This window comes from Salmo salar, chromosome ssa03 (genome assembly GCF_905237065.1).
Source record: "Salmo salar chromosome ssa03, Ssal_v3.1, whole genome shotgun sequence".
Classification (NCBI taxonomy): Eukaryota; Metazoa; Chordata; class Actinopteri; order Salmoniformes; family Salmonidae; genus Salmo; species Salmo salar.
Window position 1 is genome coordinate 92302450 of NC_059444.1, and position 22204 is coordinate 92324653.

Below are 22204 nucleotides of genomic sequence, written 5' to 3' on the forward strand. Positions count from 1 at the left end.
CAGTGATGTACTGGGCCGTACGTTGAGCTCAGTTGTCACAGTGCTTTTTTCCCCATATTTTCTCCTGTGTCAAAGAGCTAAAGCTGTGATATCAGCTTCAACCCACCCTAACCTTAACCATATCCCTAACCCATATGTTGTTCTCTCTCTGCTCCAAGTAATAGCACTGTGGCAAGGACTTATGCCAAGTTGGGATGAATAGTGATCTGCATGATTTTTAACAAGCAACTCCACTCTACACTCTACTGAGCTGACAAGGAAAAAATCTGTCGTTCTGCCCCTGAGCAAGGCACTGTTCCTAGGCCGTCATTGAAAACAAGAATTTGTTCTTAACTGACTTGCCTAGTTAAATAAAAGTGAAAAAAAGGTGCGGTATTGAAAGGGAGTAAATTTTGACCCCTACCTTTTGAGAAAATAATTATTACTTGTTAAACATAATCTCTTTCTCTGAGCAATTATATTTGTTTAAAATCATTTAATTTCCCCATTTTGTTTGAGCATGCAATATATTTTAGTCTTTGAATTATTTATTTTATACAGTCATTTTTGCTAATCTTTATCAAGGGTGTCAATAATTTGGGATCCCATTGTATAGTTCAAAGTTAGAGATATGTTGAAACTTGATCCATCATAATGATTCTACATGTTATAGTATGCCATGGCCTTTACTGGCCAAAGGTTAACCTACTGTTATGTTTATGATGTACTATGGTGTTTTATCACTAGACTTTGACCAGATACTATTGCATCTAAAGATCAACTGTACCTAGAACATAGATACAGAGCCACTTGTCATCAGGAAGCTGCTCTCTCAGCACAACAGAAAATATCTCAATGACTTGACATGTTCTGGTTGTGAATTCAGGCTACAAGGTAAGAATCTTCCCAGGGATTATTATAAAGTGTGTTGGGACATTAAATGTATAGTGTTATTTTAGTATAGTGAATGACAGTAAAACACTCAGATCTAACGGTCCATTTCACCTGGGACCGGTACGTGACAGTTCAATCTTACAAAATGGTGCTAACTGGGCGTTGACAATAAAATTCAAAAACATATTGTTCATATATAGTATTATAGGATTCGTGTATCATGGTTATTTTACAATTTGTAAACATGTTAATGTATCATAGTTCTAAATCATCTTTCAGAATATCAGAACAGTTGTTGTTTTCATAATTACAATGAGCTCCTGCTTCCTGTGTAATTTGGTATGAAACCACTGAACATACTTTTCTTAACATTGTTATTATGAATTAAATTTAGTAATAGCATAATAATAGCATACCTGTTGAACAAAGCAACACACTGGAATGAGTGAAATGATTAAAAGACAAAGTGAGATATTATTATCAACAGCTCCACTACATGGAGAAGAGGTGAAAAATATCAGTCACGACTACATGTTCATGTGATACATTAAATCACCTGACTGTTTGGATGTGTCTGTTAGGAAATGTTTTATTTCTAAGAGATAATGAATAAAAGAGAACAATTGAACTTGTGTAATTAGTTGTCACTGTGTTAACCACAACCAACATGCTGGATCTCTGTTTAGGGGTCAGTGCTCTAAAATGAGTCTCTCTGGGGAGAGAGAGGAGGGGGCCCCTGCCTCTAAAATGAGTCTCTCTGGAGAACATGACACAAAAGCTAAGAGGTGAGGTAACAATATTGCTTAAGAACTTATAAAGAGTTTATTTCTAAAACGTTATATCAACAACAAAAAATCACGTGTTATATTTCATCAGAAATGATTGCTTATGGGGTACCTTCATGTGTCTGTAAAACATTAATGTTCTAAGATTTTAATTCATTGATTTCTGTATGAATTTTTGTTTTGCAAAACACTATATTGCTGGAATGAAATGTTTGTATCCATACTTGACTGTTATATGTGGTTTTCTCACCAGCACACACACACACACACACACACACACACACACACACACACACACACACACACACACACACACACACACACACACACACACACACACACACACATCTTTACCAGCATACACACACACACACACACACACACACACACACACACACACACACACACACACACATCTATATAATTTTTGCATGACACAATCATTTTGCCAACTCTTATTTATTGCCTAATATAATTGATATGCATAATATGCAAACACACTGGTGGCCAGGGAGGCATTTCTTTGTTTGAACGATGGCCCACGTCAACTCTGGCTGACAATACAATACAATACATTACATTACAATGAAATACAGTACAACTTTGTCCATTAGTTACAGCAAACAACAACAATGTGTCTTCTGCTCCGTTCTAAACCCCCCAAACAGCAGACCTCACACATACAGTTGAGACGACCACAGGTTCAAGCTGCAGTGCAGCTTGGATGGAGAGCATGTTGTGGGGTTAAGGGCCTTGCTCAATGGACCAACAAAAGGGCCATTGTATTGAGGATGTGGACCCAGCAGCCCTCCAGTGGTCAGATCAATTCCGCCCATATTTTCCAGCTACTGGCCCGGGATTCAATCCGGACACTTTTCGGCCACAGGTCCTACTCATTTGTCACTGGTTAAACACTTGAGTTACTCTTCAGAAATAAGCATGAGATAATCAGCCAAAATGAAGCCAAAATGCTATGCAGACATGATTATTATGATGCAGAACAACAACTTATATGCAGTTGTCATCAGCAGCAGCCACAAGAGAGACCCTCTGATATGTTCTGGGTAACTGCCAGACAGAGCAAAACATAGATACTGTGTTGAATGTCATGGAGTTTTTAACTAGGCTATTAAATCACCAATACTTATTATACATAATTATTATACATAAATCATTGCCAAAATCACAAGACATACTGTTGCATGTAGGTCTATATCATTTATGGATTGATCATATAGAAATATCAAAACATTATTTTTACAACTACAAAGCAATTACATGTGGTGCAGGAACCACTGACTCGCTGCATTATTCTATAGTATTATCAAGACACCTGCTGTTAACTCTTAACTACTTAGGACAGCTCACGAGGTGTCCTAAATATCTGCCGACTAGGTGGGACTAGAGACTTCATGCATAGCTTCAATTTATACCCATAAGTGTAAATTGTCTTTATTCTCAGCACTTACACAACTTTTTTCTACTCTGAGACGCTTAGTGGACGTGGGCCAAGATCTCAAAATAATTTTGTTTTAGATATAATAATAATAATAATAATAATAATAATAATAAATATATACATATTACTAATGTAACTCAGTGTGGCACTGCTCATGTCCGCATTCTGGAACTGTCCGCGTCCCCATACAGAACTGTCCGCATCCACATACGGTGTGGCGCCAGGGATATTGTCCAGTTACGCGCAGAGTGGGCTGAGGTGATCTTGGGGAATAACGGAGTTCGTTACAGTGTTGAGACACCAAACTTTATTGTTCAATTGACTTTTTGCTTAATGGTCAGGGACAGTATGAGTGTAGCCAGATCCTTTTCACTCAGCAGTATGTTTCGTTTCCCCGCCATACATTTTTAAAAAGACCCGACGGAGCTCATTACCTTCTTCAATCATGCAGAGACGGGCAGCATAAATGTCTCGTCATTGATTTTGCTGGAAAGAGGAGAAATTGTGCTTTACAATGGTATTCATATTACAGTTGACCTGGAAGTATTAGGTTTTTTGGGCACTAAAAAAAGGTAAATTGTACGGAACAGCACGATGTACAAAAGTGCATTACTCACCACGAACTGCGAGAAGCTTTTTCCTTTAATGAATCCGACGAGAACGATATACTGCTCTCCCAGGAACAGGCCCAGATCCCGTTATTTGCATGAAGAAAAGATGGAGGAAAATAGGATGCAGATCGGCCTGCCTTTTGAGAATCCATAGGCGAGCAAGTAAACTCCCACTGCCATCCATTCTACTTGCTAAAATGCAATCATTGGAAAATGAAATGGATGACCTACGATTACGATTATCCTACAAACGGGACATTAAGAACTGTAATATATTATGTTTCACCAAGTCGTGGCTGAATGAAGACACGGATAATATAGAGCTGGAGGGATTTTCAATGTACCGGCAGAACAGAGAAGCTACGTCTGGTAAGACGTAGGGGTGTGTGTCTTTTTGTCAATAACAGCTGGTGATATCTAATATTAAAGAAGTCTCGAGGTCTTGCTCGCTTGCGGTAGAGTACCTTATGATAGCCTAGTGGTTAGAGCATTGGGCTAGTAACCAAAAGGTTGCAAGTTCAAATCCCTGAGCTGACAAGGTACAAATCTGTCATTCTGCCCCTGAACAAGGCAGTTAACCCGGTGTTCCTAGGCTGTCATTGAAAATAAGAATTTGTTCTTAACTGACTTGCCTGGTTAAATAAAGGTAAAATAAAAAATGATAAGCTGTAGACCACACTATCTACCAAGAGAGTTCTCTTCTGTATTATACGTAGCTGTCTATTTACCACCACCACCACCACTAAGACCACACTCAACCAACTATATAAGACCATAAACAAGCAAGAAAATGCTAGAAGCGGCGCTCCTAGTGGCCGGGTACTTTAATACAGTCAAACTTTCTAGAGTTTTACAAAAATGTTTACCAGCTTGTCACGTGCAACCAGAGGGAAAAAAACTCTAGACCACCTTTACTCCACACACAGAGATGCATACAAAGCTCTCCCCCACCCTCCATTTGGCAAATCTGACTATAATTCTGTCCTCCTGATTCCTGCTTACAAGCAAAAACTATAGGAAGAAGTACCAGTGACTCGCTCAATTAGGAAGTGGTCAGATGATGCGGATGCTACGCTACAGGACTGTATTTCTAGCACAGACTGGAATATGTTACGGGATTCATCCAATGGCATTGGGGAGTATACCACCTGTCATCGGCTTCAGCAATAAGTGCATCGATGACGTCGTCCCCACAGTGACCATACATACATATCTCAACCAAAACATCTGCCACGCTGATCCTCAACACTGGGGCCCCTCAGGGGTGTGTACTTAGTCCCCTCCTGTACTCCCTGTTCACCCAAGACTGCGTGACTCCAACACCATCACACAAACACCATTGCTGACGACACAACAGTGGTAGGCCTGATCACCGGCAACAATGAGACAGCCTATAGGGAGGAGGTCAGAGAACTGGCAGTGTGGTGCCAGGACAACAACCTCTCCCTCAATGTCAGCAAGACAAAGGAGCTGATCGTGGACTACAGGAAAAGGCGGGCCGAACAGGCCCCCATTAACATCAACGGGGCTGTAGTGGAGCGGGTCGAGAGTTTCAAGTTCCTTGGTGTCCACATCACCAATGAACTATCATGGTCCAAACACACCGAGACAGTTGTGAAGAGGGCACGACAAAACCTTTTCCCCCTCAGGAGACTGAAAAGATTTGTCATGGGTCCCCAGAAGCTCAAACAGTTCTGCAGCTGCACCATCGAGAGCATCCTGACCAGTTGCATCACCACATGGTATGGCAACTGCTCGGCATCTGACCGTAAGGCGCTACAGAGGGTAGTGCGCACGGCCCAGTACATCACTGGGGCCAAGCTTCCTGCAATCCAGGACCTATATAATATGAGGAAAGACCATAAAATTGTCAGAGACTCCAGTCACCCAAGTCATAGACTGTTTTCTCTGCTACCGCAAGGCAAGCGGTACCGGAGCGCGAAGTCTCGGACCAAAAGGTTCCTTAACAGCTTCTACCCCCAAGCCATAAGACTGCTGAACAATTAATCAAATGCCCACCGGACTATTACATTGATCCCCTCCATTTGTTTTGTACCCTACTGCTATTCGCTGTTTATTATCTATGCATAGTCACTTCACCCCTACCTACATGTACAAATTACCTCTAACTTGTAGCCCCGCACACTGACTCGGTACTGGTACCCCCTGTATATAGCCTTGTTATTGTTATGTTATTGTGTTACTTTTTACATTTTTTTACTTTAGTTTATTTGGTAAATATTTTCTTAACTCTTCTTGAACTGCACTGTTGGTTAAGGGCTTGTAAGTAAGCATTTCACGGTAAGGTCAACACATGTTGTATTCGGCGCATGTGACAAATAAAGTTTGATTTGATTATGAGTGCTGTACGTTACGTCATGACACTTCGCAATTTAACGTACAGCGTCAGAGGGGTCAGTTTGTTCAACTTTTCTCCAATACTATCGGGCCATTACCATGTCAATCAACGCTTGAATAGAAACGTAATTCACACCACAGATTTTGTTGCCAACACAGTCCCTACAGTCCTATTAGTTTTCATTGTGGCCTCGTTTGAATGCTGCGGTTGCGCAAATTTGTACGGAATGGGGTTAGTCAACAGTATTATTTTCTGGGCACCTCAAGTAGGCTGGACACATGACATTTTAACAACGCCTTTTTCTCTGATACAGACTAGTTCGTTGCATCCGCCATGGAGCCCAGTTTCATAATATTACCTTATGTCCCTAGTTATGAAGTAATCGCGAAAAAGCTGTCCTTATTTTAGGGCATTTTTCATTCGTACTATTGAGCACAGTGGCACCAACTCGCCTTCTGAACGTTCTATTCCCATCCCATTGTTCTGATCACAAAGCCAGCTTCGCTATTGTTATCAATGAGACCTGCCTGTGTGAACCTTGTAGACACTTGGTTAACATATTATAACAAGGTTATGGCTACTTAATGGCTCTATGCCTGGGTACACGTTGTGGTGACCCACAGCCCTAGCGATGGCTGCCACATTGCCATCAAACTTAAAAAAAATTCTGGTCAGGGTTAACAATATTTGGTTATTTTCAGAAAAAGGTGTACAATCTCAGAAAAACGCATGTCCCTGTGTTCTTTTTCAAGATGTGGCCAATTTAAACAGACAGAAGACGACTTGCTGTTTCGAAATGGCTGATGGGTAACTTGATATGCATCAAAATCTTTGTTCGTAGGCATCAAATTGAGTGAATGCTGCGCAGGTTCACTGAGTTGCAAACCAAAGGGATAGCTCATTGATTTGTAGATCTGACAGTTGCTAGCTCTGATTATGAGCCTAGCAAGTGTCGCGAATGAGTTATGTAGTCAAATCAAATCAAATGTATTTATATAGCCCTTCTTACGTCAGCTGATATCTCAAAGTGCTGTACAGAAACCCAGCCTAAAACCCCAAACAGCAAGCAATGCAGGTGTAAAAGCACGGTGGCTAGGAAAAACTCCATAGAAAGGCCAAAACCTAGGAAGAAACCTAGAGAGGAACCAGGCTGTGAGGGGTGGCCAGTCCTCTTCTGGCTGTGCCGGGTGGAGATTATAACAGCACATGGCCAAGATGTTCAAATGTTCATAAATGACCAGCATGGTCAAATAATAATAATCATAGTAGTTGTCGAGGGTGCAACAAGTCAGTAACACAAGAGTAAGTGTCAGTTGGCTTTTTCATAGCCGATCTTTGAGAGTATCTCTACCGCTCCTGCTGTCTCTAGAGAGTTGAAAACAGCAAGTCTGGGGCAGGTAGCACGTCTGGTGAACAGGTCAGGGTTCCAGCAGGTCTGGGACAGCAGGTCAGGGTTCCAGCAGGTCTGGGACAGCAGGTCTGGGACAGGTAGCACGTCCGGTGAACAGGTCAGGGTTCCATAGCCGCAGGCAGAACAGTTGGAACTGGAGCAGCAGCATGGCCAGGTGGACTGGGGACAGCAAGGAGTCATCAAGCCAGGTAGTCCTGAGGCATGGTCCTAGGGCTCAGGTCCTCCAAGAGAGAGAAAGAAAGAGAGAAAGAGAGAATTAGAGAGAGCATATTTACATGTATTTATTATTATTATTTAAATAGTACCCACAGAAGGCCACAGGGAGGAGAAAGATTGCTATAAACCCATACTGTTTTTTTCCTTAAAAACCCTAGACCTAACAATCAATCAAATGTATTTATAAAGCCCTTTTTAAATCAGCAGGTGTCACAACGTGCTATACAGAAACTCTAACCCTTCTTATTACCTAATTTTGCCTTAACCCTAACCCCTAACCCTAATTCTAGGGTATGGTAGCCTAGAACACTTTTAGAAAATATTTATGTAATAACATTATGTTAGTGAATACAATTATATTTCTGTTTATTTTGTTAATCAAAACCATTTTGCTTTTTTTGTTATTTTATTATATTTATTATTGTAAGGCAGAACACTTGATAAACAAGCCACATTAGTTTTATTTTTTAAATGTGGTTCGAACTGGATGTGACCAAGTAACCTCTATGTGAAAGTCCAACAATTGCCGTGGGATATGTGGGGCAGGTTTAAGACTGATCTAAGGGATTGACAAGAAAAATATACTTTTTTTCTCAGCTGCCTCACCAGTCTGTACATTAATTAATAACTTTTAATTTCTAAATGTCCAATAGATGGCAGCATAAGACCACAAAGCATCAGTTATAGGTTACAAGCAGCAATATGATTGACATAAAAGACCATGCAACCACAGACTATATGTCCCATGACTTTCTAATGGTCACTCATTACTTTAGTTAGCTGTATGTCTTGTATTAGGCCTGTGTTGCATTTGGGAGAGCAAAAAAACTATAGCAGGTGTTGAACCCCGGGCAAATAATCACTAGTCAGATGCGCAAACCTCAACCGTAGTATACATGCATTGTAAAAAATAATCTTAATATCTAATATTGCGATTACACAACCTCGGAATAGAAGAGAAAAGAATGGATCTTGCAGCATTCATCCAACCCTCACAGTTAGCAAATTTACCTCGACATTCCCCTCGCTTGAGCGAGAAGGCTCGCTGCCACTGACAGTACAAGCTCGATGCTGGTTGATGAATTTGACAATGAATGCACAAGGAAAATACTTTTTTCTCGACCAGAGGTGACTAAATTAATGTTCAGGCATATTGATAATCGTTATAGTAATGAAGTATAATTTCAAAATACGAGCATTAAAACAGATAATAAAAAACATGAATCATAATTATATTCCTTCAAAGTAATCTTTTAAATGCTTTTTCAGTCTTTCCTCTTGCGTTAGCAGTATGGAAAGGGACAGAACATAGCGCCCGCAGAAGATTTCTTGTGAGGGGGCGTGGTGGTGGAGAGAACTAAACTAATCTTCTGAAATTTAATTTGTGGTCTTATGCGACCATCTACTGTTTAGCAACTGCAGTAGAACTGAATAATGTGTAATTCCTTACTAAAGTAGTAGTTACTCAGAATTGCAAAATGTTACATTTTCTAATTAATTTTACCACTTACAATCATAAAATAACCATATATAACATAACAGTAAAACTGACATAAACCAAAAACATACATTTAGTTCATTATATATATATATATATAAAAACGATTTATTTAGATGGGTGACATTATCTGCCAAAGTAACACCCCTGTAGACAAAGAAGAGCTCTCCAGTAGGTACCAAAACATTCAAGGATCATTTTCTCAAAAGTGAGGTTTCAAGTTTATCATCTTTCAAAGCAGAATTGCTTTCCCATTGTTCCTCAACTGCAGTGTATGATATATCATTTTCTAGCTCTGAGTCTCTACTTTAATCCAATGTAAAAAATGATTTAAAATGTTGCTACATAAGACTGAATCTAGCCAGTTAGTAACATTTGACTGTATAAAACCTAGCAGTACTACTTATTTCTCTGAAAGTGAGGTAGACATAACATTTTGCAATAAAACATGATTATTTGACTCTCTGAAATGAAACCATCAAGTGATAGATTTTAAACAAATACATGGCTGTCATTAAACAATCGCATGCCATGATTAGCTAGTAAAAAAACCTCATAATTTCTTTAAACAATAAAATCTAATTTTCCAACTTTTCTGAAAATATATATATAGCGATTTGGAATGAAACTTTTATTATGTTTCCCCCTCTGAGCTCAGAGTAGATGAGAGATGTAATGTTTGTCTCTCTTGTGTTGAAGTCCGATCAAGCAGGAGAGACCAGCCTCCCCTGTACCCAGCTGTGTGTCCATGAAGAGTGACCGGTCAATGGATAAATTTATAGACTTCAGAGAGGGAGATTATTCTACTGAACAAAGGTAGGAAGAACTCATGGGTCATGGTCAGTGAGTTAAACACGGTCTCTAGTCATTTCTCCTCTCCCATTTTCCCATTTATTTTTGTTGTTTTCAAAATACATAGGCTAAGGCTTTTTTCCATTTTCATAGTCCTAAAGCAATTTTAAACACACACAACATTCCCTCCCTCTGTGTGTGTGTGTCACGGCTGTCAAAAGGAGCGGACCAAGGTGCAGCGTGTTTGTAGTTCCACATTATTTATTTAATCCGTGAAACTTTGCAAAACATAAATAACTGAATTTACAAAACAACAAACCGTGACGCAGAGAGAAACTAACACTACTCAAAATATAATCACCCACAAACACAGGTGGGACAAACATCAACATAAATATGACCTCCAATTAGAGGTAAGGAGGATCAGCTGCCTCCAATTGGAGGTCAACCCAAACAACACCAACATATAAATACAAAACTAGAACTGAACATAGAAATACAAAACATAGACAAACACCCCCTGTCACGCCCTGACCTACTCTACCATAGAAAATAACCACTTACTATGGTCAGGACATGTGTGTGTGTGTGTGTGTGCCCTCCCTGGTTGAGGAAATGTAATCTCATGTTTTGTCCACAGAAACCAACAGGAGAGATCAGAGTCAGAGATTCTCAGTGGTCAGTCTTCCCAGAGTCATCAAACAGACCTGGACTCTATATTCAATGTATGTGGTCCTGTTATGTACATTTGTTTTTGTTTACCTCAAGTAAAGTTGATTTGTCAATCATTAATTAATGTGTTAATGAGAAAGTATTTATTCTCAAGCTTAACGTATTTACTTTATTTATTTCAGTTGCTTGAAGACAATATTATGACATTTGTGAAGAATGAGCTGAAGATGTTCAAGAGGATTCTTAGTCCAGAACTCCCAGAAGGCTTTGACAGTCAGAAGCAGGATAAGGAAGTGGTGGATGCTGAAGATGAGAAGCAGGAGAGCAGTGCCAGAGAGGGGGCTCTGAAGATCACACTGCACTTCCTGAGGAAAATGAACCAGAAGGAGCTTGCTGACACACTGGAGAAAAGTAAGAGCTGTCTGCCTCATGTTGAACGCTGTTTTATAACAAACGTTTAAAAGCTGTAGCTAAAGTACAGCTAAAGTAGCCATGTAACACAATGATATTGTAGAAGCCTTAACACAACACCTAGTGACCTCATCAAGTAGCAGCAGGGATGTGTTAATTAATTTAGACAGAGGAGAGTCAGAGAAGAGAGAAAGAGGAGAGAGAGAGAGTGATAGAGAGACAACATTAATGATACCATCAATAATACGAATAATAATAACATAATCAATCCCTCCAGTGTGTAATGCATTAAGAAAACATTTACACATTAATACAGGCAGTTAAGAGAATAAATAATTATTACAATGTACAACTTTATAACAGTTCTACAATACTGTAGGCATTAAAACAGACATAATATTAATATTCTCTGTGTTATTTCTTCATTCAGACGAGCTTGCTGTGATTTGCCAACGTGAACTCAAATCTAATCTAAAGAAGAAGTTTCAATGTGTATTTGAGGGGATCGCTAAACAAGGAAACCCAACACTTCTCAATAAGATCTACACAGAGCTCTACATCACAGAGGGTGGAACAGGAGAGGTCAATAATGAACATGAGTTGAAACAGATTGAGACAACAACCAAGAAACAAGCAAGACCAGAGACTGCAATCAAATATAACGACATCTTCAAACCGTTAACTGGACAAGACAAACTTATCAGAACTGTGCTGACAAAGGGAGTTGCTGGCATTGGAAAAACAATCTCTGTGCAGAAGTTCATTCTGGACTGGGCTGAAGGAAAAGCAAATCAGGATGTCCAATTTGTATTTTATTCCCTTTTCGGGAGCTGAATTTGATGAAAGGGGAACAACACACTTTGATTGAACTTCTCAATCACTTCTCAAAGGAAACCAAAGAATCAAGAATCTCCAACTACGACAAGTACAAAGTTCTGTTCATCTTTGATGGTCTGGATGAGTGCCGACTGCCCCTAGACTTCCAGAAGAACAAGATCTGTTGTGACGTCACAGAGTCAACCTCAGTGGATGTTCTGCTGACAAATCTCATCAAGGGAAATCTGCTTCCCTCTGCTCTCCTCTGGATAACTACACGACCTGCAGCAGCCAATCAGATTCCCCCTGAGTGTGTTGACCAGGTGACAGAGGTACGAGGGTTCAATGACCCACAGAAGGAGGAGTACTTCAGGAAGAGATTCAGTGATGAGGACCTGGCCAGCAGAATCATCTCACACATAAAGACATCAAGGAGCCTCCACATCATGTGCCACATTCCAGTCTTCTGTTGGATTTCTGCAACAGTCCTTGAAGACATGCTGAAACATAAGAGAGAAGAGATGCCCAAGACTCTGACTGAGATGTACACACACCTTGTGGTGTTTCATACCAAACAGAATAATGAAAAGTATCTTGGGAAAGAAGAGACAAGTCCACACTGGAATAAAGAAAGCATTCTGTCACTGGGAAAACTGGCTTTTCAACAGCTTGTGAAGGGCAATCTGATTTTCTATGAAGAAGACCTGAAAGAGGCTGGCATTGATGTCAATGAAGCCTCAGTGTACTCAGGATTGTGCACACAGCTCTTTAAAGAGGAATGTGTTCTGTACCAGGACAAGGTGTACTGCTTCGTGCATCTGAGCATTCAGGAGTTTCTGGCTGCTGTATATGTGTTCCTTTCATATATCAACAACAATGAGAATCTAATGGTCAAACTGCAAGTTACTGAAGTTAATGTCTACACGAGTGCTGTGGATAAAGCCTTACAAAGTGAGACGGGAAACCTGGACCTTTTCCTCCGCTTCCTTCTGGGCCTCTCACTGGAGTCCAATCAGAAGCACTTACGAGGTCTTCTTACAAAGAAAGGAAGCAGCTCACAGAGCCATGAAGAAACAGTCAAGTAAATCAAGGAGAAGATCAGTGAGAATTCCTCTCCAGAGAGGTGCATCAATCTGTTCCACTGTCTGAATGAACTGAATGACCATTCTCTAGTGGAGGAGGTCCAACGCTACCTGAGATCAGGAAGTGTCTCCAGTGAAGAACTCTTACCTGCACAGTGGTCAGCTCTGGTCTTTGTGCTGCTGACTTCAGAAAAGGAGCTAGATGTGTTTGACCTGAAGAAATACTCCAGATCAGAGGAAGGTCTTCTGAGACTGCTGCCAGTGGTCAAAATCTCCAGAGCTGCTCTGTGAGTAAATACAAATACATTTAAGTGCTTAATCATCAGGAAGAAATATTCACTTGATTCAGAAAAATATATTGAATCAATGCATTGGTGTTCACATTGTATAACAATATGACAATACAACTCAGGGAGACGTAAGGTAAATCTATATGTTGTTTGGGAGATTAAACCCAATGCATCTGCCATTGTCCTTCTACACTACTGGTTTTAAATTAACAGTGTGTTTGTGAAATCGTGATCTCTCTGTCAGGCTGTCAGGCTGTGGAGTCACAGAGAAAGGCTGTGCTTCTCTGGCCTCAGCTCTGAAGTCAAACCCCTCACACCTGAGAGAGCTGCATTTGAGTAACAATGACCTGAAGGATTCAGGAGTCAAGCTGCTCTCTGCTGGACTGGAGAATCCCCACTGTAAACTGGAGACTCTGAGGTCAGTATTCCTGTAGTTGGTCAACAAGTGATAACTGTTCACCAGATCCACATGTGTTTACCAGGCACACATAGTCCATATCATATGTGTTTGGACAGTGAAGCTTACAGTTTTAAATTTGGCTCTATGCTCCAGCATTTAGGATTTGAGATAGAATGTTTCATATTAGGTGGCAATACAGAATGTCACCTTTAATTTTAAGGTACTCATACAAATATGTTTTAGCATTTAGAAATGAAAGCACTTTATGGACCTAGTTCTACTATCTGAAGAAGTACTAATTATTTGGACAAATTCATTTGGTGAAAAGTTTATTTTTTAAAGCTATCGTCAGAGGTAAAGGTCTGGTCAGTCGACTCAAATATTGGTACTATACATTTTTCTCTCTTCAAGCAATATTATGATCATTTCTAATAATGATACATTCATTTCTTAATAGATATTGCAGGTTTCAGGACACTGATTAATCTGAATGTGTTGAAAAATATATACCGCCACTATTTTCACTACCAAAGAATAGCAGAGTGATTTTAATATGATTTTACTCTTTGCAGGCTGTCAGACTGTCAAGTCACAGAGGAAAGCTGTGCTTCTCTGGTCTCAGCTCTGAGGTCAAACCCCTCACACCTGAGAGAGCTGGATCTGAGAGACAATGACCTGAAGGATTCAGGAGTGAAGCTGCTCTCTGCTGGACTGGGGAATCCCCACTGTAAACTGGAGACTCTGAGGTCAGTATTCTTGTATTTGGTCAACAAGTGATAACTGTTCACCAGATCCACATGTGTTTACCAGACACACATAGTCCATATCATATGTGTTTGGACAGTGAAGTTTACAGTTTTAAATTTGGTGCTATCCTCCAGAATTTTGGATTTGAGATAGAATGTTTCATATTAGACGACAGTACAGAAAGTTACCTTTTATTTGAGGTTAATGGTGAGAGGTTAGTATGTTTTGTTGTAGCCTCTGTAACTCTCTCACTCATTATTATTAATGATTCATTCATGATCTTTCTCAATCATGACAGTCACAGGCTTGATGTAGTCATTGCGTTCAAAGAATATGGGACCAAATACAATTATTTTGACTACTTTAATACACTATAAGTGAATTGGTCAGAATACTTAAGACTTCTTCAAATTGGGGGACTAGATACATTAAGTGCTTTCATTTCTAAACGGTGAAACATATGTATGAAAATACCCTCAAATTAAAGGTGACATTATATACTGTCACCTCATATGAAACATTAGACCTCAATTCCAAAATGTTGGATTACAGATCCACATTTAAAATGTTATCTTCACTGTCAAAATAGATATGGTGTGGACTGTATACTCAATACAATCTAAATCTGATACCTCACTGTCTGTCTTTTGACTGATACTGCTTTTTAAACTGACCTAGTCAGTCTACTCAAATATTGGTACTATACATTTTTCTCTCTTCAAGCAATATAATGATCATTTCAAATAATGATACATTCATTTCTGAATAGATATGGCAGGTTTCAGGACACTGATGTATCTGAATGTGTTGAAAAAATATGCTGCTACTATTTTCACCACCAAAGAATATCAGTGTGGTTTTAATATGATTTTACACTTTGCAGGCTGTCAGGCTGTCTAGTCACAGAGGAAGGCTGTGATTCTCTGGTCTCAGCTCTGAGGTCAAACCCCTCACACCTGAGAGAGTTGCATCTGACTAACAATGACCTGAAGGATTCAGGAGTAAAGCTGCTCTCTGCTGGACTGGAGAATCCTTACTGTAAACTGGAGACTCTGAGGTCAGTATTCCTGTATATGGTCAACAAGAGGGGGAGATCAAGCTGATCCTAACTGTTATAGGCCTATTTGTATTTTGCCCTGTTTATCAAAACTGTTGGAAAACCTTGTCAATAATCAACTTACTGGCTTTCTTGATGTCTATAGTATTCTCTCTGGAATGCAATCTAGTTTCTGCTCAGGTTATGGATTTGTTACTACAACCTTCCTTAAAGGTCCTCAATGATGTCACCATTGCCCTTGATTAAAATACATGTTCTGATGCTATTTTTATTGACTCGGCCAAAGCTTTTGATACGGTAGACCATTCCATTCTTGTCGGCCGGCTAAGGAGTATTGGTGTCTCTGATGTGTCTTTGGCTTGGTTTGCTAACTACATCTCTTAAAGAGTGCAGTGTATAAAGTCAGAAAGAGTACCCCAAGGCTTGATCCTAGAGCCCATGCTCTTCTCAATTTACATCAACAACATAGCTCGGGCAGTAGGAAGCTCTCTCATCTATTTATATGCAGATGATACAGTCTTATACTCAGCTGGCCCCTCACCGGATTTTGTGTTAAACGCTCTACAACAAAGCTTTCTAAGTGTTTAACAAGCTTTCTCTGTCCATAACGTTGTTCTGAACACCTCCAAAACAAAGGTCATGTGGTTTGGTAAGAAGAATGCCCCTCTTCCCACAGGTGTGATTACTACCTCTGAGGGTTTAGAGCTTGAGATAATCACCTCATACAAGTACTTGGGAGTATGGCTAGATGATAAATTGTCCTTCTCTCAGCACATATCAAAGCTGCAGGCTAAAGTTAAATCTAGACTTGGTTTGCTCTATCGTAATCACTCCTCTTTCACCCCAGTTGCCAAACTAACCCTGATTCAGATGACCATCCTACCCATGCTAGATTACGGAAACATAATTTATAGATCGGCAGGTAAGGGTGCTCTCGAGTGGCAAGATGTTCTTTACCATTCGGCCATCAGATTTCCCACCAGTGATCCTTATAGGACACATCACTGCACTCTATACTCCTCTGTAAACGGGTCATCTCGTTATACCTGTCGCAAGACCCACTGGTTGATGCTTATTTATAAAACCCTCTTAGGCTTCACTCCCCCCTATCTGAGATACCTACTGCAGCCTTCATCCTCCACATACAACACCCGTTCTGCCAGTCACATTCTGTTAAAGGTCCCCAAACACACATCCCTGGGTCGCTTCTCTTTTCAGTTTGCTTCTGCTAGCGACTGGAATGGCCTGCAACAAACACTCAATCAGATAAAACTGTCATATCTGGACAGTTTTATCTCAATCTCTTCATTCAAAGACTCAATCATGGACACTTTTACAGTTGTGGCTGCTTTGCATGATGTATTGTTGTCTCTACCTTCTTGCCCTTTGTGCTGTTGTCTGTGCCCAATAATGTTTTTACCATGTTTTGTGCTTCTACCATGTTGTGCTGCTGCCATGTTGTTGTCATGTTGTGTTGCTACCATGCTGTGTTGTCATGTGTTGCTGCCTTGCTATATTGTTGTCTTAGGTCTCTCTTTATGTAGTGTTGCGGTGTCTCTCTTTTCCTGATGTATGTTTTGTCCTATATTTATATATATATATTTATTTTTAATCCCAGCCCTCGCCCCCGCAGGAGGCCTAATGCCTTTTGGTAGGCCGTCATTGTAAATAAGAGTTGGTTCTTAACTGACTTGCCTAGTTAAATAAAGGTTAAATAAAAGTGCTAACTGTTCACCAGATCCACATGTGTTTACCAGGCACACATAGTCCACAGCATATATGTTTGCAAAATGCTCCAGCATTTTGGATTTGAGATCAAATGTTTCATATTAGGCGACATATATATCACCTTTTATTTGAGGATATTTCATACATATCTGGGCCTTCCCTGTGGCTCAGTTGGTAGAGCATGGTGTTTGCAACGCCAGCATGGTGGGTGCAATGCCAGGGTTGTGGGTTTGATTCCCAAGGGGGGCCAGTACAAAAAACAAAAAACAAAATGAAATGTATGCACTCACTACTGTAAGACTCTCTGGATAAGAGTGTCTGCTAAATGACTAAAATGTTACTGTTTAGAAATGAAAGCACTTTTATGTATCTAGTTGTCCCATTTGAAAAATGTGTAATAATTTGGACATATTCACTTATATTGTAATAAGGTAGACATAAGTTTAGTATTTGGTCCCATATTCCATGCCTGCAGTGATCACATCAAGCTTGTGATTCTACAAACTTGTTGAATGTATTTGCAGTTTGTTTTGGTTGTGTTTTGGGTGATGTTTTTCCAAATAGAAACTAAATGGTGAATAATGTCCTTTCATTTTGGAGTCACTTCACTTGTATTGTCAGTAAGAATAGAAGATGTTTCTGAACACTTCTACATTGATGTGGATGCTGCCATTATTATGAATAATCATGAATGAATCGTGAATAATGATGAATGAGAAAGTTACTGAGGCACAAAGATCAGACCTCCTCTGTTATTGGTAATGGTGAGAGGTTGGCATGTTTTGTTGTAGCCTCTGTTATTGGTAATGGTGAGAGGTTAGCATGTTTTGTTGTACCCTCTGTTATTGGTAATGGTGAGAGGTTAGCATGTTTTGTTGTAGTCTCAGTTATTGGTAATGGTGAGAGGTTGGCATGTTTTGTTGTAGCCTCTGTTATTGGTAATGGTGAGAGGTTGGCATGTTTTGTTGTAGCCTCTGTTATTGGTAATGGTGAGAGGTTAGCATGTTTTGTTGTAGCCTCTGTTATTGGTAATGGTGAGAGGTTAGCATGTTTTGTTGTAGTCTCAGTTATTGGTAATGGTGAGAGGTTGGCATGTTTTGTTGTAGTCTCAGTTATTGGTAATGGTGAGAGGTTAGCATGTTTTGTTGTAGCCTCTGTTATTGGTAATGGTGAGAGGTTGGCATGTTTTGTTGTAGCCTCTGTTATTGGTAATGGTGAGAAGTTAGCATGTTTTGTTGTAGCCTCTGTTATTGGTAATGGTGAGAGGTTAGCATGTTTTGTTGTAGTCTGTTATTGGTAATGGTGAGAAGTTAGCATGTTTTGTTGTAGTCTCTGTTATTGGTAATGGTGAGAGATTAGCATGTTTTGTTGTAGCCTCTGTCATTGGTAATGGTGAGAGGTTAGCATGTTTTGGTGTAGCCTCTGTCATTGGTAATGGTGAGAGGTTAGCATGTTTTGTTGTAGTCTCTGTTATTGGTAATGGTGAGAGGTTAGCTTGTTTTGTTGTAGCCTCTGTTATTGGTAATGGTGAGAGGTTAGCATGTTTTGTTGTAGCCTTTGTTATTGGTAATGGTGAGGGGTTAGCATGTTTTGTTGTAGTCTCTGTTATTGGTAATGGTGAGAGGTTAGCATGTTTTGTTGTAGTTTCTGTCATTGGTAATGGTGAGAGGTTAGCATGTTTTGTTGTAGCCTCTGTTATTGGTAATGGTGAGAGGTTAGCATGTTTTGTTGTAGCCTCTGTCATTGGTAATGGTGAGAGGTTAGCTTGTTTTGTTGTAGTCACTGTTATTGGTAATGGTGAGAGGTTAGCATGTTTTGTTGTAGCCTCTGTTATTGGTAATGGTGAGGGGTTACCATGTTTTGTTGTAGTCTCTGTTATTGGTAATGGTGAGAGGTTAGCATGTTTTGTTGTAGTTTCTGTCATTGGTAATGGTGAGAGGTTAGCATGTTTTGTTGTAGCCTCTGTTATTGGTAATGGTGAGAGGTTAGCATGTTTTGTTGTAGCCTCTGTCATTGGTAATGGTGAGAGGTTAGCATGTTTTGTTGTAGTCTCTGTTATTGGTAATGGTGAGAGGTTAGCATGTTTTGTTGTAGCCTCTGTCATTGGTAATGGTGAGAGGTTAGCATGTTTTGTTGTAGCCTCTGTTATTGGTAATGGTGAGAGGTTAGCATGTTTTGTTGTAGCCTCTGTTATTGGTAATGGTGAGAGGTTAGCATGTTTTGTTGTAGTCTCTGTTATTGGTAATGGTGAGAGGTTAGCATGTTTTGTTGTAGCCTCTGTTATTGGTAATGGTGAGAGGTTAGCATGTTTTGTTGTAGCCTCTGTTATTGGTAATGGTGAGAGGTTAGCATGTTTTGTTGTAGTCTCTGTTATTGGTAATGGTGAGAGGTTAGCATGTTTTGTTGTAGCCTCTGTTATTGGTAATGGTGAAAGTTCAGCATGTTTTGTTATAGCCGCTGGAACATTCTTATTCATCATTTCTCATGACTGATTTATGATTTTTCTTAATCAGGGAATCATCATGATTCATTTAGTAGTGTTTAGAAACATGTTATCTACTCACTTAGAAGATTAATCCAGTCATAATCCACCATTCAGTTAATATTGGTCAAAACATAACCCCAATCACAACCAAAACAAACTGCAAAATCAACCAACGAGTTTGGAACCAAATACTAAACTTTTGACTATTTTAATACACTATAAGTGAATTGGTCAGAATACTTATGACTTCTTCAAATAGGGGGACTAGATACATGAAGTGCTTTCATTTCTAAACGGTGAAACAGATATGTATGAAAATACCCACAAATTAAAGGTGACATTATATACTGTCACCTCATATGAAATACTTGATCTCAAATCCAAAATACTGGAGTACAGAGCCACATTTAAATTGTTAGCTTCACTGTCAAAATAGATACTGTGTGGACTGTATACTCAGTACAATCTAAATCTGTTACCTCACTGTCTGTCTTTTGACTGATACTGCTTTTTAAACTGGTCTAGTCAGTCTACTCAAATATTTGAAACTTTATATTTTTCTCTCTACAAGCAATACTTTGATAATTTGTAATTTCTAATAATGATACATTCATTCATTTATGAATATATATGGCAGGTTTCAGGACACTGATAAATCTGAATGTGTTGAAAAATATATACCGCCACTATTTTCACCACCAAAGAATAGCAGTGTGATTTTAATAGGATTTGACTCTTTGCAGGCTGTCAGGCTGTCTAGTCACAGAGGAAGGCTGTGCTTCTCTGGTCTCAGCTCTGAAGTCAAACCCCTCACACCTGAGAGAGCTGGACCTGAGCTACAATCACCCAGGAGACTCAGGAGTCAGACTGCTCTCTGCTGGACTGGAGGATCAAAACTGCAGACTGGAGAAACTCAAGTATGTAGAGGGTTTATGTCAATGTTCATATCAGACGTGTTTGATTTATCAGGCTAGTTAAGACAAACATTCTTAACACCACTTGGACAAAGTTGTATGCTGACTGTGTGTGTGTGTGTGTGTGTGTGTGTGTGTGTGTGTGTGTGTGTGTGTGTGTGTGTGTGTGTGTGAGAGAGAGAGAGAGAGTTCACATGTGTCCCTCAATGACTGTCTGTTCTTCTGCTTACCTCCACAGTGTGGAACATAGTGGAGAGTACACAATGAAACCTGGGCTTAGAAAATGTGAGTGTTGACTGCTGTGAAGAATATGACTAAGAATAAGTCTTAATTCAAGTTAAGTCAAAGACCACCATCATTTCCTACTTGGTCATATTAAATATCAGCTGTAGTTCTACAGAAGCAGAAATCAGGGACACCAAAGTTTAGAAAGAGTTGGTATGACCATGTGTGTGTCTGTGCTTGTGTGTGGCGTGTTTACTTTTACATTAGAAATGTGTGTGTCATTGTGTGTGTCTGCGTGGGTGTGTGTTTAGGATGTGAGTGTGTCCAGTGTGTGTGTGTGTGTGTGTGTGTGGGGGGGAATAAGTGTGTTTTATAGTACCATACAGTATAACATATGATCATTCAACAAGTCTCAAGTTACCTTAACTTCTCATTTTGATACCTAGAAACATACTATACATTAAATACATTTTTGAAAAGTGAGTTAACATTCTATTGTAAATTATGATGATTTCTAATATTGTGTCTGGTTTCATCCATCAGATGCCTGTGATCTCACACTGGACCCAAACACAGTAAACAGACTCCTCTTTCTGTCTGAGGAGAACAGAAAGGTGACATGTAGGAGAAAGAAGCAGCCGTATCATGATCACCCAGAGAGATTTGAGGACTGGAGACAGGTTCTGTGTAGAGAGGGTCTGACTGGGCGCTGTTACTGGGAGGTAGAGTGGAGTGGGGGATGGCCTGTTATAGGAGTGACATATAAAGGAATCAACAGGAGAGGAGAGGGTAATGACTGTGGGCTTGGATGGAATGACAAGTCCTGGAGTCTGTTCTGCTCTGACAACAGTTACACTGCCAGGCACAATAACGAAATCATTACCATAGCCGTCCCCTCCTCCAGCTCCCACAGAGTAGGAGTGTATCTGGACTGGCCAGCTGGCACTCTGTCCTTCTACAGAGTCTCCTCTGACACACTGACCCACCTGTACACATTCTACACCACATTCACTGAGCCCCTCTATCCAGGGTTTTGGGTTTATGATGACTCTTCAGTGTCCCTAATCAAACACAACACAATGTTTAATAAAATATAAAATAAAAATAACTTTGTGTCACACACACTGGACACAGACACACACTGGACACAGACACACACTGGACACAGACACACACACACACACACACACACACACACACACACACACACACACACACACACACACACACACACACACACACACTGGACACACACACACACACACTAGACGCACACACACTGGACACACACACACACACACTGGTCACACACACACTGGATACACACACAAACTGGACACACACACACACACGCAAACACACTGGACACACAC

At 40.0% G+C, this 22204-nt stretch overlaps 1 long non-coding RNA gene and 1 pseudogene across 1 annotated transcript; both read left to right on the forward strand.

Annotated features, from left to right (window-relative positions):
• The first annotated feature begins 723 nt into the window (after positions 1-723).
• On the forward strand, positions 724-10729 carry LOC123741746 (uncharacterized). The gene is made up of 4 exons (XR_006769289.1): positions 724-873; positions 1560-1658; positions 9912-10028; positions 10645-10729. It is a non-coding gene; the product is annotated as an uncharacterized lncRNA (long non-coding RNA).
• Positions 10730-10867: 138 nt separating this feature from the next.
• LOC106581607 (NACHT, LRR and PYD domains-containing protein 12-like) overlaps positions 10868-22204 on the forward strand; it is a 38007-nt pseudogene continuing 26670 nt past the window's right edge.